Source organism: Triturus cristatus, chromosome 6 (genome assembly GCF_964204655.1).
Source record: "Triturus cristatus chromosome 6, aTriCri1.1, whole genome shotgun sequence".
Lineage (NCBI taxonomy): Eukaryota > Metazoa > Chordata > Amphibia > Caudata > Salamandridae > Triturus > Triturus cristatus.
In genome coordinates this window covers 1,294,953,506-1,294,968,579 of record NC_140589.1, presented here as the reverse complement: position 1 = coordinate 1,294,968,579, position 15,074 = coordinate 1,294,953,506, and the positions used below count along the sequence as shown (strand labels likewise).

The 15,074-nt window shown below is 45.6% G+C and overlaps 1 protein-coding gene across 8 annotated transcripts in view; it reads right to left on the bottom strand.

Moving 5' to 3' along the window:
• Positions 1–15,074, bottom strand: part of LOC146821298 (katanin p60 ATPase-containing subunit A1-like) — a 214,861-nt gene that overhangs the window by 188,675 nt on the left and 11,112 nt on the right. For 2 of the 8 annotated variants that reach the window (XM_085612244.1, XM_085612245.1), the window contains exon 2: positions 6,885–6,928. The exons of the other annotated variants lie outside the window; for them this stretch is intronic. The gene's annotated coding sequence lies outside the window, so the exon portion shown is untranslated. The remainder of the gene's footprint in view (positions 1–6,884; positions 6,929–15,074) is intronic. 8 annotated transcript variants of the gene reach the window in all.

The window sequence follows — 15,074 nt, the reverse complement described above, 5'->3', positions numbered from 1 at the left end:
ACCTGACCCCATAGATATTGATACGGTCTCTCTAGGGCAGGCAGATGTTACAGTGGCCATGGTGAGGCTTGAATGCAGGGAAGTGTTGAGCGCGGCAGGCTCTACTGAGGATACCCCAGGCACCCAGACAGACTAGAGTTTGGACAGAGACTATCTTCCCCGTATGGTTTAGCAGGACCCATGTCGGATTTGGGTAACGAGGCACGGTCTGAGATCATCTGCTCTGTGAAGCATGTGGTTTACCCTGGAGATTGATTGTTGCAGGCAGAAGGAGAACACAATGTGAAAGAAAAGACACCGGTTTTGGACAAGCCATCCAAAGTTTTGGTAGACATGGCAATCCGGTGTTGGGCTGTAGCAAGAGGGTAGGCACAAAGAAGGCTTTGGCAAAACCAGAGAGTAGGTAAGATTGATTGTGCAAAGGGCACACAGCGATGGGTCTAAAAAAGGGAGATGTGGACGACTTCTGGACAGGGATTGGGAGTGCAGTTTAGAGGGCCTTACTAAACAGCAGTTAGGTGGCACAGCGGCTGGGGCAGGTGGCCCTAAATCGTACCGCGATGATGAGCCCGGAAAGTCTTGTATGGCTTCCTTGCCCCATTGAGGAGCAGGGTGGGCTTTGCGCAGCTCACATGCGCAAGCCTCTCCGCACAGACAACGAATTTGATGCGTGGAGTGATGTAGGTATTGGAAATGGCAAAAAGCCGAGGACCAGTTATCGGAATATTGGGATCATACATGGGCGTTTCTAGAAAGGATATTGTGTATTGGATCAGGAGACCGGGCCAGACAAGAAGGCGCACAAAACAGGGATTGTGGATTAAGTCGGACAACAAGACAGACACTAGGGATAAATCACAGGAGGAATCTGGGGCTCAGGACAAAGAGGTTACTCTCAAAAAGCGCCCATATATGTGTATCATAGGGAGCTCATTAAAGATAGCCACAAAAGAAAAGATCTGATAGTGGCAGAATATATGAAGTGTTCTAGGGGCTCTAGCATAGGTGTTAATGGGGGTTTTCAGTTACAATGGCCCAAGAAAGGACAGCTGGGCGGAGGATCTGGGATGGCATTGCCTTAAGTGATTAGGGCCAAGTTGATGAAAGAGTTAGGTGAAGGAAGGATGGAGGACCCGTTTCCAGATTGGTCTCTGCAGATCTGAATACTTTCGCAAATAGGGGTGGTGCCTTAAAAAAACGAAAAAGGTTTGTTTAGACTCATACAACACCTGTCTTGGCTTAAAGTAAATTAGGTCAATAATCTCAGATCAGGAGCTCACTAAAATGTACTAGGCATCCACTGATGCTGCTTTCCATAAAGCAGACAAGAGGTGCCTATATGGCAACATTTGACATCCAGTCCCATTTCTGGCTGCCAGTACACCCAGATTATTTCCAGCTCCTAGGAATTCCGTTCAGGGACAGTTTGTTGACAAAGCATTGCCTTTGAGTACTACGGTTTCCTGTACCCTTTTTGTTAAGTTTAGTAGCTTTTTGCAATAGGCATTTGAACATTACTCAGAGGTAGTCGCGGCCAGCATGACTTGTTGGTAGGGGGGGGGGGGGGGCCGGTTTAATTTAAAAAAATAAAAATAAACTTACCTTTCCAGGTCCCGCGCGGTCTCAGCTCCCAGCCAGGCCCCGGAACAGGAAGCAGGCAGCCTCCCTCCCCTCCCCATAGTCAATCACAACAGCGTGGTGAGGATGCCGTCCAGCCAGGCGTCTATGGGGAGGCCATGCAGCCTCCATGGAGAAAAGGGAGTGCGCATGACTGGTCCTGCAGCATTGGGCAAACCATTCCTACCCCGCCCTTGAGCAGACCCCGCCCACCAGCCCGCCCCCAACCAAACCCTTCTGCTTTGTCTCACTTCGAGAAAGCAGTGCGATGACGCTCCTCCGCCCTAATGGAGGAGCCGTCCCTTCTCAGGGAGCTCAGCTGTTACGCATTACTTTATTTCCTATTTGTGGAGTACCAAGATATGATGGCGTTTCCCTGGCCACAGAGAAGACATTTGACCCCAAACAATTCTGGTCATTTGTGTATATAGATTGATTCAGTAGCAATTTAGGTCAGGTTGCTCACAGGAAAGAAAAGGAAATTACATCTATTCGATCAGATGTTGCTCAACAAAAAGGAACCAGTGAGAGATTCAAGTCTTATCAGGTAACTTAAACATTGCTTGTAAAGTGGCTAAGGCAGGGCTCACGTTCTGTAGAAGATTGTGTTTAGCCTTGGTGAGTAAGCAACTGCCACACCACAGGGTTTGTCGCTCAGCTGGTGTCAAGGTGGACAAGAGAGGAAAACGTTTCTAGACAGGTTTAATGGTGTACCATTGGAAGGAATGCGAGAGTTAAGCAAGTGCTCCATTCAGATATTCTTTGATGCAGCAGATGGAGTTGGTTTTCGACTTTACTGGCAAGGAAGGTGATGTGCGGAGGAATGACCACAGGTATGGAAATATGGTGGGCGACATTACATTTCTTGAGTTCTTTCCACTGGTAGTGGTGGTTTCACTGTGGGACGGACATTTTTAGAGCAGGAAAGTCTACATTAACAACAAGGCAGTTGTGGAAATTGTGAATCAAATGTCAGCAAGGTATCCTAAGGTCATTTAGTTGCTGAGAGTTTTCATATTGGAGTGTCTGATGTATAATGTGACTTTCTATGTGAGACATGTCCCCAGGATGGTCAAGGACTTTGCAGATGCCTTCACTCTTCAGGGCAACGTCCATACCCTTCCTTCCAAAGTCTGTACTATCTTTAATGAGCATATTTCGATTCATACTACTTAATCTGCCATTTATTAGAGCCTCTGACTGGATCTACTATACACTTTCTGCTACCTATCAAAGCAAGTAGTTCACTATCCTGTACTAGTCTAAATGTAAGAACAAACCAGAACCAACCCTAACCTGCTAATAGTCACAGGAAGCTGGCAAAGTGAAGATATTGCAAAATGTCCTAGCCCTAATAACTCCACAAGATCACCTAACTAATTGGGCTGGATGAGGCCCGGTTATGCCCCCACTCAAAATCTCCTTTACAAAACGAGCCTATGGAAGATTATACTTAGGCTTTCCTGTTTTCAGTTTCTATTTTTGGTAAATTCTGGTGGGTTTTTTTCCCCAGTGTTTTCCAGTGATTTCAATACCTTAAAAAAACAGTGCTTTTCGGTGGTTACTCATTTTCGCGCCATAAAAGACAGAAGAAACTGTTTTACCGGTGTTTATGGAATGCATAGCTTTTATTATTGCTCGCTTTCTTCACTGATGCATGGTATATAGACGGTGTTCCTCTGTTTATGCTCTAATAATCAGTATATGTGTGCCAGTGCCATTAACAGGAACATGTGGTTTTGATATATAATAATAAAGAAGTGTCATGTCATCCCCATATAAGAACTAGTAGTAACATTAATACCAGGCACTTCAGAAAACCGTTTTTGTAAATTCGCATCCTACCAACGTACAAGAAATGATTTCTAAAATCTGTGCTTACTCCAAATGTGATGTTATCGGGCCAGCGTGGGAGCAAGACATGGCTGGCCCAGGAAGCGGTGTCATGAGCCCCAAAGCAGGGGGTGCTGGAGGAAAGGGGCTACGAGTTACTACCTCCTTTTAATCAAAGGTGAGATGGGACCAGAGTAAGGACAAGGCACGTGTTTCAGAAATAAAAGTTAGATGCCGCACCTGGAGCATAACATGTTTTCTACACTTAAAAGAAACACATTAATTGACACACATTTTTATGCTCTAAGATGTGCAATCCTATTGTACCATTCTAAAACACAGATCTGTGATTGAGAAACACTATAAATGTAGGTATTTATGGTAGGAAACCGCAGCGAGAACCTGCTATTCAGGGGGCATCAAGGGAGGACACATTTCGATTAAAATGTATTTAAGCTCAAAAAGTCTACTACAAAAACAAATTTTACTGGAAAGTATTTTCTGTGCACAATTTAGTTCACAGGATTAATGAGACGGGGGTTAATCCCACCACGTGGCTGCCCTCCCACCCCCATGGAGTCTGTTACTGTTCTCCTACATTTATTGTTTTAAGGTGCTTCCTTTTCTCTCCATGTTCCAGAAACATATTTTTCCTAAAACTCTGCCTTCGCTTACTTATTAAACAAAAGTTGTTAATATCTTTTCTGGCAGGCAGCACACCTGTGGTGCCCGGGATTCCAATGTTTGTTAAAAAAGCAAGCAATTTTTATATTCTCTTGCTAGTCATCAGGGTTGTTAGGCAGAATGTTTCTGTAACAATACTGAGCATCACAAAGTTTTATGATCCCCAATTCATTATATCACCTCATGTAAAATGAAACAATTCTATAAACACAAAGCCCTCGTATCTCATGCCCACAAGCTGATAAATGATCACATGTTGCTGGGGGCCAGGTGTTGCTCCGGCTCTCGAGCCATTCACACCTCGGCCCCCCTTGTGTCGGACCGGCCCAGCAGCAGTGTTTTCTAACCCCCCCCCCCCCCCCCCCCCCCTGCATGCAGGCAATAGTGGGTGGGGGAGGAAGAAGTATGCAGGGCCTCGATGTGTTGTCACCTCGGCCCTAGTGTCTTAGGCTTCGGTGGAGGGAGTGTGCCTTTGCTTGGGCCTCCCTTTGACACAACAGAATCCCAGCACCTGCTCAGCATCCTGTGATTCCGGGCAACTCGCCTAATCTTTAAAGGCCTACAATAAAACTAAACTTTATCTTGTATGTAATCGGCACACATGTAAATAACTCTAGTGCCCTTTGGACGAGATCACACTATATAAAACTACACAAAATATCTTATTAGATATGCTACTTTGACAATTGAGAATGCTCGCCAGATTTTATTTCCTTGCTATTTTCAGTCAAAAATATATATGCTTTTTTTGTAAAATTTTTTATAGCGCAAACTCCACCCGAATGTGCTGGAGTGCTTTACATGAGCGCCTTTTTTTGTTGCAATCTTGCTCTTTGAATCTGTGTTCTGTTCATTTCTAGTGTGCCCATCTGTGATGTAAACTACTGTGCGCCAGTCACGTTCAGTGGTTCCCAAGCTTCCATGGTGTCAGGCATGGCTAGGTCATCCTTATTCGATATTAAACTCGCTTTATGTAATAGTTAATCACCATCAGCTTGCCATTAGATATTTGCCACCACGAACAGCAGTGTTTAAAATATTGCTTTTTATAAAACCTTTTTTGGAGGTAAAAGTGCGCTCTGTAAAATGGAGAATGCAGCAGTATCCTACTGCCACACCCAGGCTGTAGTTATTTACTGAGACTTGGACTGCCAGCTGTGCACCAGCCCCAAAGAGATATCAGACAGCACTATGGAATCTTGAGAAAGACTTAAATTGTGCATCTGGTCCTCTAAGAAGTAGCTGTACTTGCAAGCACAGGCCAATGACCCGGACAAATGGGCCCAATGCCATGGAGGCAGTCTCAAGTGCTTGACGTGCAAAGGCCTAGACATGATAATTAAAGAGGACTCCTATAAACCTTCGTATTCATTTTAACTTCGCTTTTCTGCCCGCAAGCCGATAATGATCACATGTTGGCTAATTGTTTGATGTTTGCAGGACCTTAGTGAACCAGCCCACAGAACCCTCCCTGCTGTCCCACTCCCCTGCGATACTGACAAACTGAAGCGAGACAGTGGGGGGGGGGGGGGGGGGGGGAAGAGAAGAGAGGGAGAACAGCAGCGTCGTCCGTCATCACCTCAGTGACCCCCTCCTCCTGAGCCAGGCTGGGGGCAAGGTGTTGCTCCGGCTCTTGAGCCAATCGCACCTCAGCACCTCACGTGTCAGGCCAGCCCAGTGGCAGTGTTTTCCAACCCACCCCTCCCCGTCAGGCTGCCACATGCAGGCCATAGTGGGTGGGGGAGGAAGAAGTATGCAGGGCCTCGCTGGGGCCCAGGTATTGTCACCTCGGCCTCGCTGTAAAGTGACAGAATCCCAGCGTCTGTTCAGCATCCTGTGATTCTGGGCAACTCGCTTAATCTTGAAAGGCCTACAATAATATGAAACTTTGTATGTATTCGGCACACAGGTAAATCTATCTAGTGCCTGTGGGCCGAGATCACACTATATAAAACTACACAAAATATCTAGCCAGGTTTAGTACACAGTTTCATGTCAGGGCATTCTAACGCTGATCAATCTGGTAAAAAAACAGCGATCCATAAAGGCACGATCTGGGAATGCAGGACATTTTTTCCTGAAGTGCCCGGCTCGAACTGTGATCCCAATCCAACCCTTACCCCATCTCGGAATTCGCCATTGCAGCCTACTAAGATGTTGCTTTGCAAGGCGCTCTGAAGATTTGGGAGCAGATGGGACGTGCAGAGAGAGGGTGGAATTGAGGGTTTACTTCATATTGATGTTTCCAGTACAGTTCTGTTTGTACTGCTTTGGCTCCCTCAAGTGGTCGCGCTGTGCAATAAATGTGAAAAATCAGTGAGACTCTGTTTAAACCAGGTCAGCTGATTTTCCATCGGTAGGGTATTGTCAAGCACAGTCGGTTTAAACCGAATTCCGGACAGCCTAATTATACTGCACCAGACACTGAACTCTTCAAGTAACTCCACTCGCAGCCTTTACTCTGGCACTCACCTTGATCTACATAATTCCACCATATAAATTGACATTACAGGAGACATTCCTAGACTTTACTTTGGAGATCCTCTTGCTAAAATCTCTGCATACTTTGAAACATCAAAACTGTTTTTCCCACTACTCGAACCTGCAGTGAACGGTCTTCAATTGGTCTCAAACCAATAACAGGAATTAGATTTTAGAAAAAGCTGGACCCATCTTCTGTCAGCTTCGTCTACTTGCATACCAAACCGTTAACAAGAGATCAGCAGTTCCAAATGTGATGGATAACTGACCTTGACAACTATTTCCCACTCCGGTCCCTTGCGTTTATTAAGCCCTATAAGACAAAAACCAAAATACCTGATAAACAATAAGATCCTGGAAAACCACTGAATGAAGTCTTATAACAAATTCATCCTCCCACAAGATTGCAGAATTTATAAGGCCACCCCTTAGAAAACAAAAATTACACTACCCAAACTGCATTTCAGAAGCCACCTAACAATCCAGTGAATAACACAAAATTGTTAATTCCAGTGAATCGATCCAAATAACTCCCACTCAGTAAATAACTTTCCAGAAGACCATTTCACAGCAAAACCCAAACTACATGGCAAAATACCTACAGATAAAATGAAAGATAATTAACCTATCAAATCTCAACCTGGAGTGACAAAACACATAGAAAATGGAGGATGATTATCTTCAACCCCTACAAAAACCTGTAAATCAACAGGAATGCAGCACGCCAATGCCCAGCTTATATATTCAAGAGCAAGCTCCTCAATATTTTTGACACCCCATATACAATGTTCCACTCTTAAGTAAAACTTACCACACTAGCCATTCCCCTCCTGATCCAGCTTCATGTGGGTTAAACAGACCATACCAGCCTCAGACAGTGGCGCATCCTTGAGCAAAAAACCATGGGCGAACTTTTTCAGCATAGGCACTTGCTAACTATTGAAGAGCTGTTAGCAATTCCTATTTCTGCACATTCCAGAATTACGTGGGATGACGGCCAGGGCCAGTTGTGCGGACCGTAGGTCTCTGGTGGGTGCGTTGAACGGTAGGTGGTGGTTGAGGTATGCAGATCCTGTGTCGTGTAAGGCTTTGTGGGTGTGTGTGAGGAGCTTGAATGGGATTCTTTTATTGACTGGGAGCCAGTGGAGGTCTATACCAACAATATTCATACTTGAAAGAACAAAGCACCTACATCAACATACATAATTGCTCGTAAGGGCCAATGCCTCCACCCCTCTGAACGATGCAAACCAACCTACTGCATGTACTCATATCCAAGATTTGCTGGTTTCACAAAGTTAGTTTCATTTATGTCGTTCACTGCAATTACTCTGGATTAAATTGTCACCATGAAAAGAGACTCGAACACCAACTCAATCCTCACTGGCATGCAGCAATGGTATGAAGTGATTCAGCTCTCGCTCACAGCAGATTTATAGAAAGAACACATACCATGATTGTACCAAGTAAATGCTTTGTCATTTGCCTCTTACTACTGTAAAACGCGATTTATAACAAAGAAAACGTTTTTTTTTTTAAACGTCCGATTTACCTCTCTGCAAGGGAAGTTGCAGTTGTGCTGCATTTAGCATTGTTTTACTCGATCATGGTTCAGTCGTATTGGATTGTCAGAACTATGACATTTTATTGGAAATTTTAGGACCAGTGGTGGGTTGTTTTTCGCTTGGAGCAGCATGACAGAATTTGACCAATGTATCAATAACCACCAGCCAAAAGTAACAATTTCCCTAATTATGGGGTTTAGTTGCGCTCTATGTCTTTGAAAAGTACCAAAATATCAACTACAAATCAATAGGACTATCCAACTGCCTCCAAATTTAATGCCACAGGAGTGGTGGAATTTCCAGAGGATACTAACCAGGGGTTCCACTGCGAGGGCAAACAAAATTGGTGTCACTGGGCAACCTTGTCAAGTCCCTGTGCCAATCAATAAGGGGGGGGTGGTAGGGGGGGAGGGGGGAGGGGGGGGGGGGGGAAGGGTCGATGATACACTTTTGCTATTGCTTTCAAGTCCGTAGTGAGCAGTTTATCCCACTGTGACAAGGCCCTTCCTAAACATGTTCTCAATCATCATCTGCAAATATTTCCATTTAATCGAGTCTTTACAGCAGCCAGGAAGGTGGTGACCACTAGTATCTGAGAATCAATTTTGTGGGTTACCAAGAAAAGGTTAGCAGCTGCGACCCCTAAATGAGGTATCCAGCGAGGGGGGGGGGGGGGGGGGGGGGGGGGAGTGGTCTGTCCCCCTTCCCTTGGTAGCACCCACAAGGCGGCCCCACCTGTGTTTATTTTTTTGTAGGACAAGGGGAATGGGAATCTGTCGATATTGTTTTGCCAGTGGTAACTTGGACAGCAGCATATTACAAACTTGGATACAAGGAGCAACCGGAGTACAGAACCTGCTGATGACGGGGAAGGCTCACATAGGCAAATTCCACGACTGTTTTCTGGAAACTGGTAGGAAAAATATATATTAAAGCGTCCAGTTCTTTTCAGCGATTGCTAAACCTGTGGGTGCAGTTAGTGATAAGTTATTCTGGGTTGCCTTGTTCTTTTGCTTGCATGCTAATCAGGTTTTGCTTCAACCAGCACTCTGTTCTATAAGTGCATTAATCAATAAAAAGCTATTGGCAGAATGATAAAGCTCCAGGTAGAGTTTAGCACGCTCTTTATTTCAGGATTTCATATCAAGGAAAAATAGCACAAAGGGTCAGTGTGCCTGTGACAGAAAGCGGCTTCTAGTATGCAGATTGTGAGTTTCCAGTGTCAAACTAAGAGATTCAGCTCTATAAGACATTTAAGGTCAATCCGGTCTTTATCTAATGGAATGTTACCCCATTTACGTCTAAGGCCAAAAATGTTAATGGACTATGTAGACAATGGCACAATGATATAGTCTATAGACTATGGTTATGCAGAGACTTTTGAACTGTTGCCAGGACTGAGTCTATAGACCACTATGGTCTAAAGACTACTGCATTGTGCCAGGCAGAGATGGAGTGGGCAGGATATCTAACGCATTATAGATCAGCCAATTCATATTTATGCATTATGTTAAGCAGAACTTATCGTGCATGGGTGTGTCTGGCTCTGCTGCTGGTGCTATCCTATTAGGAATACAGAGAGGTTGAAGTACCTTCCCCAAATAGCGATGTGCTGTGAAAGACCAGCCCATTCCAACACCGAGTTTTACAAATTGGGGCTGTCAACGGTTGGGTTATGGGTGTGTAACAAGTCAAGACACCCCAAGAATCCCCTTCACTATTAAATACCAACCCTCATTATCTACGTCAGTGTTTAGATGCCTGAACTGTACACCTCAGTATCAAGATGGCAACACCTTAGAGAAAGTAGAATAGGAGCAGAAAACCTATGTGCGGCGCAACAGCTACCAAAGTTTAAAAGGCATATTTTTGCACAGTCTCCTATATGACCGCAGTGTCCATGTTGTGCCTCTAAAAGGTAGGCTATAACTTGCCTAGCGGTACTTATTCAGATCCCTCAAGTTCCACGTAAACACCCTTAATTTACATGTGTCTGTGGGAGTTGGCCTATCATTATAAGCCAACTACCTGAATTAACAAAGTCATCATGCCACTGACTAGCACATACATGTGAACTTACGTCGGTTTTCTCAAACTTCCAACAGAACATTGTTGTCATTAACAATCCTCCCTCTCTCCCTCAGCACACACAGACTCCAAACTACTTGATGAACTAACCCCTAACAGATCCCCGATTATATTGCCAAAAGGGCTAATTGCGGTCTCTGGCTCCGCGTACGGACATCTGCATGGCTCATCGTTTAAGTTAGCCACTGCAAAATTTAACTGTGGAAACTATCCTATCAAGTGTGGTGATGCACTCCTGAACAGCCTCCGGGAGCCTCCAACTATATCAAGCAAACTCCTATGTACCACTAGCCATATTACACAACTGAATAGGGTTATTATGACGCAAACTATGTTTAAACAGGAAGAGAACTTATTGGGTTGCTGTTGTAAGGCCAACAAATATTAGTAGACACTGCCAGTCAAAGATGGTGGCCTCCTACTCACGGATGTCGGACAGGCATGGCCTTCTGTTCCATTGCTCGTCACGGACTAGTCGCTTTGGACATTGAGGATTTTGTCACCATCTCCGTTATTCAACAATTTGGTGCTAACAGGCGAGGTGACGCCCCCTTGATTGGAATGTGAAACTGGACAGTTTGCACTCACACCACCACAAATAGTTTCGATATGTGTCTTGTCCAAAGAAAATGTTGATTAGCATTAGTTCTATGTAGCCATCTACATGACTCAGCCATAGATTCCAGGATTCCATCAACACAAATTGCTACTCTGAGAATGTGCCACCAATTCCTCATTTTTATCCTTGAATGTCTACATATCTGTCAGTAACTTTTTCTAGTGTGGAATGACCTTCAGCACGATTGTTGGAAATGGCCCTTTTTGCAGGCTTATCCCCAAACTTTTTGCTTCTTCCTCCTTTATTTTTCCTGACCTGTGGTTGTTGGCTATAGGACTCTGGGCACTTTACCACTGCTGATCAGTGCTAAAGTGCATATGCTCTGTTTAAATTGTTATTGTAATTGGTTATCCATGATTGGCATATTTGTTGTACCAGTAGGACCCTAGTAAAGTGCACTGAGTGTGCTAGGGCTGGTGATTCAAATGCTACTAGTGGGTCTGCAGCACCGATTGTGCCACCCACATGAGTAGCCCTAAAATGGTGTCTCAGGCCTGCCACGGCAGTGCATGTGCACAGCTTGTTAACTGCCATGTTATCCTGGCCAATGTACACACTTGCCAGGCCTGACGCTTCCCTTACACACTGGACACCCCTATGGTAGGCCCAAGGTACCCCTCTGGGCAGGGTGCCGTGTATGTGAACGGTAGGACATGTACCAGTGTGGGAAACATGTCCTGATAGTGAAATACTGCAAATTTCGTTTTTCACTATTGAAAGGCTATCTTACCCATAGGATAACATGGGGAATGCTGTGTAACATGTTTACCTGCATATCTTCCCATAGCAGCAAGATAGAAAGTTGGAATCTGGTATCCCTGAACTCAGAATTTAATTACACATCTTTTAGTGAAGATGGTTTTTAAATTCTAAGTTTGGAAATACCACTTTTAGAAAGTGACTATTTTCTTGTTCAACCTTTGTGTGCCTCTGCCTGTTTGTGGACTGACTGTCTGGTTTGTGAGCAACAGGGGCTGGGGTGACTCCAGGAGGCTGGGTGAGTCAGCACTAGGCTGAATAGACCCATCTGCATGTAGAGTGGTGGGAGGAGCAGCACCTGGGTCTGAATAGGGCTGTGCCCGCCTCCTACAATGCTGGCTCCACCTCCCGCAGTGCGTCTGGTGGCCCTGGCCCACACTCACAAAGTGAGAAGATGTGCACTGGCAGTGTGCACCCAGAACTGGTATGGACTGGGTCCAGGACCCCTCACACATGAAGTACAAAGACTTTTGGGGTATAAATATCTGAGCTACAAACCCCTAGAATTTAGATTAAGAAAAACTTTGATCAAGAAGAAATCCCTGCCAAAGAAGAACAGCCAGGAAGACTGAGGAAAAGTGCTTTCATTGCTGATGGACTGGGAGCTGACCTGCCGTTGCTGTGATTACTGAAGGAGAGGACCAAGGGACTGTCTGCTGTGTACCTCTTGCTTGAAGAGGAGCTGTGCTGTGTGCTGTGCCCCTCTGAAGTATACATGTCTCCAAGGGCCTGAGAAGAGCTGGCCTGTTGCAACTCAGGGATATAAAAGTTGCCAAGGATCTCTACAAAAACTCACCCTACATCGTGCTCCACTGTCCCTGCTGTTTCTGGGGCTGTCTGTGTGTGCCCAAGACTGTTTGTGCCGCCCGGCTTGCTGGCACACTTGGCTGCTCTCCATCCATACCGACAGCGCCGCGTACATCACCGCTAACGGCCCAAGATGCAAACAGTGCACTGAGGGCCGGTATCTCTTCCCTACCGGCCCCCAATTGCCAAGATTGCTGCCCTTGAATGTGGTAAACACCACCGCTACTCGAGCAGCCTGCCCGAGGACGGGTCCATGATCCAAGAGGAGCTGCGTTGCCGTAAGACTGCAGCCGGAGGGTTGCCTAGCAACCGGGACTCTCACCACCACGTCGAGACGCAGAGCGGAGGAAGGAAGTCCCGTCTCCGCTGAAGCCGCGCTGCAAGGGCCCTTCTCCGTGGAAGCTGTATCGCCGGTGGAGAAGGGCTCCCGTCGGAGGCCCGCTGAGAAGGAGGAGACACCGCAAGAGCAGCCCCAGGTAAACGCTCCTAGCCGCGCTGTATCTGTGCGAGGCCAGGAGTGGGTGGAGAAGCGGCGGGGGCTGAGTGAGTGAGAGGGTGCACAGCGTCCTTTTGGTGATAACAAGTCATGGGGGCAACATTTCAGGACAAGCGTCCTTTCGGTGATTACAAATACGCGGGGGTACAATTAAAGGACAGCATCCTTTCGGTTCTTCAAAGGTGAAGGCTCTCGCAAAGGGATCAGCGCCACTGTCTGGGGATAACCAAGTGGGATAATCTATGCACCAGTTTTCCTTTAAGAATTGAACTGATGAGTCACGTCTTTTGGGGCTAAAAGAATCAAAGAACATGGCTAAAGTGACCATTTTTCCAGAGAAACTTTGCTAGAGAGAAATAATTGTGTATGTGATTAAGTCGTTTTGATCTGCTAATCTATATAAAGATAACTATTTTTATAAGCAATCTGAGTAGTGTCCATTTGTGGTATTTCACTGTATTACTGCGAGTGTTGGTACAAATACTTTACACATTGCCTTGGGGATATGTCGGTCTGCTCGTGCCAAGCTACCAAGGGGGTGAGCAGGGGTTATCAACAGTGTTTCCCCCTTACCCTGACTAGAAGCAATGGTCCCTATTTGGGCAAAGGTACTTACCTCTGCCAACTAGTGACTCCCAGATCTAACAATCATTCTGACTGAGGTCCATCAAGCCTAGCAAAGTGTGTCACCTGTCTACCTTTTATGTCATCTAGTCATCTCCCCCAGCCACCCCTTCTTAATGTACAATAGACACCGAAGGGCCAGCACCACACTTACAGGGGAGCAACCCCAGTCCCTCTGTCAGATAAATGATCTACTTGGGCTGTACAGCAAATATCTCCACTGGCCCACAAAGGTGCACCAGCTGGTGCATGCCATTACATAACTGTTTCTGTAAATGTCAGCAAGTACTTTTGTTTCACTGCTGCAGCAAATCTGTTGGGTCTTAAAACATTCACTCTACCTGTACAGACCGGCATAGCCAAGTCTTTGGCTCTGGGTGGTAGGCAACATCAGCATAGGGCAGCTGTAGCAGAGTCGTCCCTGGATGGACACGTCTTTTCACTAATCACTGCGTACAACAGGCTCACGTCCGATAGCCCTCGCCAATGTCCTGTCCGATCCAGTCAATATCCACAATGTGAAGACTTCCTGGGTGCTAGCTGCCACCACGCTGCTCACTGGTGGGCAGCAGGGGCTGCCACAGGCAAGGATATGGCTCTCTCCCACTGCCATCACTGCCCAGAACGTCTGCAGCAATGTCAGTGCATCGCCTCACTTTCAGTCTTAGGGCCACCCAACAGCAGCTCCCACTTACCATTTGGGCAGGATCATTTAAAATTACTGTAGCTCTGACCACTAGAGCGATCTTAAATGGTGGCCATCTTGTACTGCCCTCACAAGCGCCCAAGAGAAGTAATTTATAATTTAAAGGTGCCCGACATCGCAAATGGATTTCTGTCAATGCAAAGTTGTGGTCTAGGCCCAGAAGGACAGGGTGGGATGAGGCCATGGTACAAACCCTCAAAAAATAAAGCTGTTGCCAGTCTGTGTCCAGCTCATAATTGCTGGTGGGTTGTGACCAGTCCACTTCACAATTTCTAACCGGGTTCAATGCTGGACTTTTCAGTTTTAACTTCCAGAAAGCATATATTGTAGGAAGGAAATGGAGTTGATTTTTACAGGATCCAGTCCACATTTCTGATCGTCATAAACGCAGCCAATAAATATTTCTATATATAACCTCACTAAACGTGCACTTTGCATAATGAAAGCAAATGAGGAAATAGTAGTGCTTTACCAATAAAATATTTAGCTTGCTGGTGCTGTGATGTTATAACAAAGTTCCTTTCGTAAACATTTTTTATTTTAGTGCATTCTGTTATTTGTAATTTTGTTCTTCCTGTCCTGAATCTAGCATTTAAATACCTGGACTTTATTAAGGTTGTTACTCAAGCTAGTCCAAATACCATTCCCCAGGGAAAATTAACTACACTGACGTCGACAAAGACTGTTCTCTAACAGGAGATTGATCGTTCTTCTAAAAGCAGCTACTTCCCTTAAGAGAAAGGCACCTCATGTTAAGAGACTGCAAGGCCCTTTTCCTTCAAAGTAAACAGTACA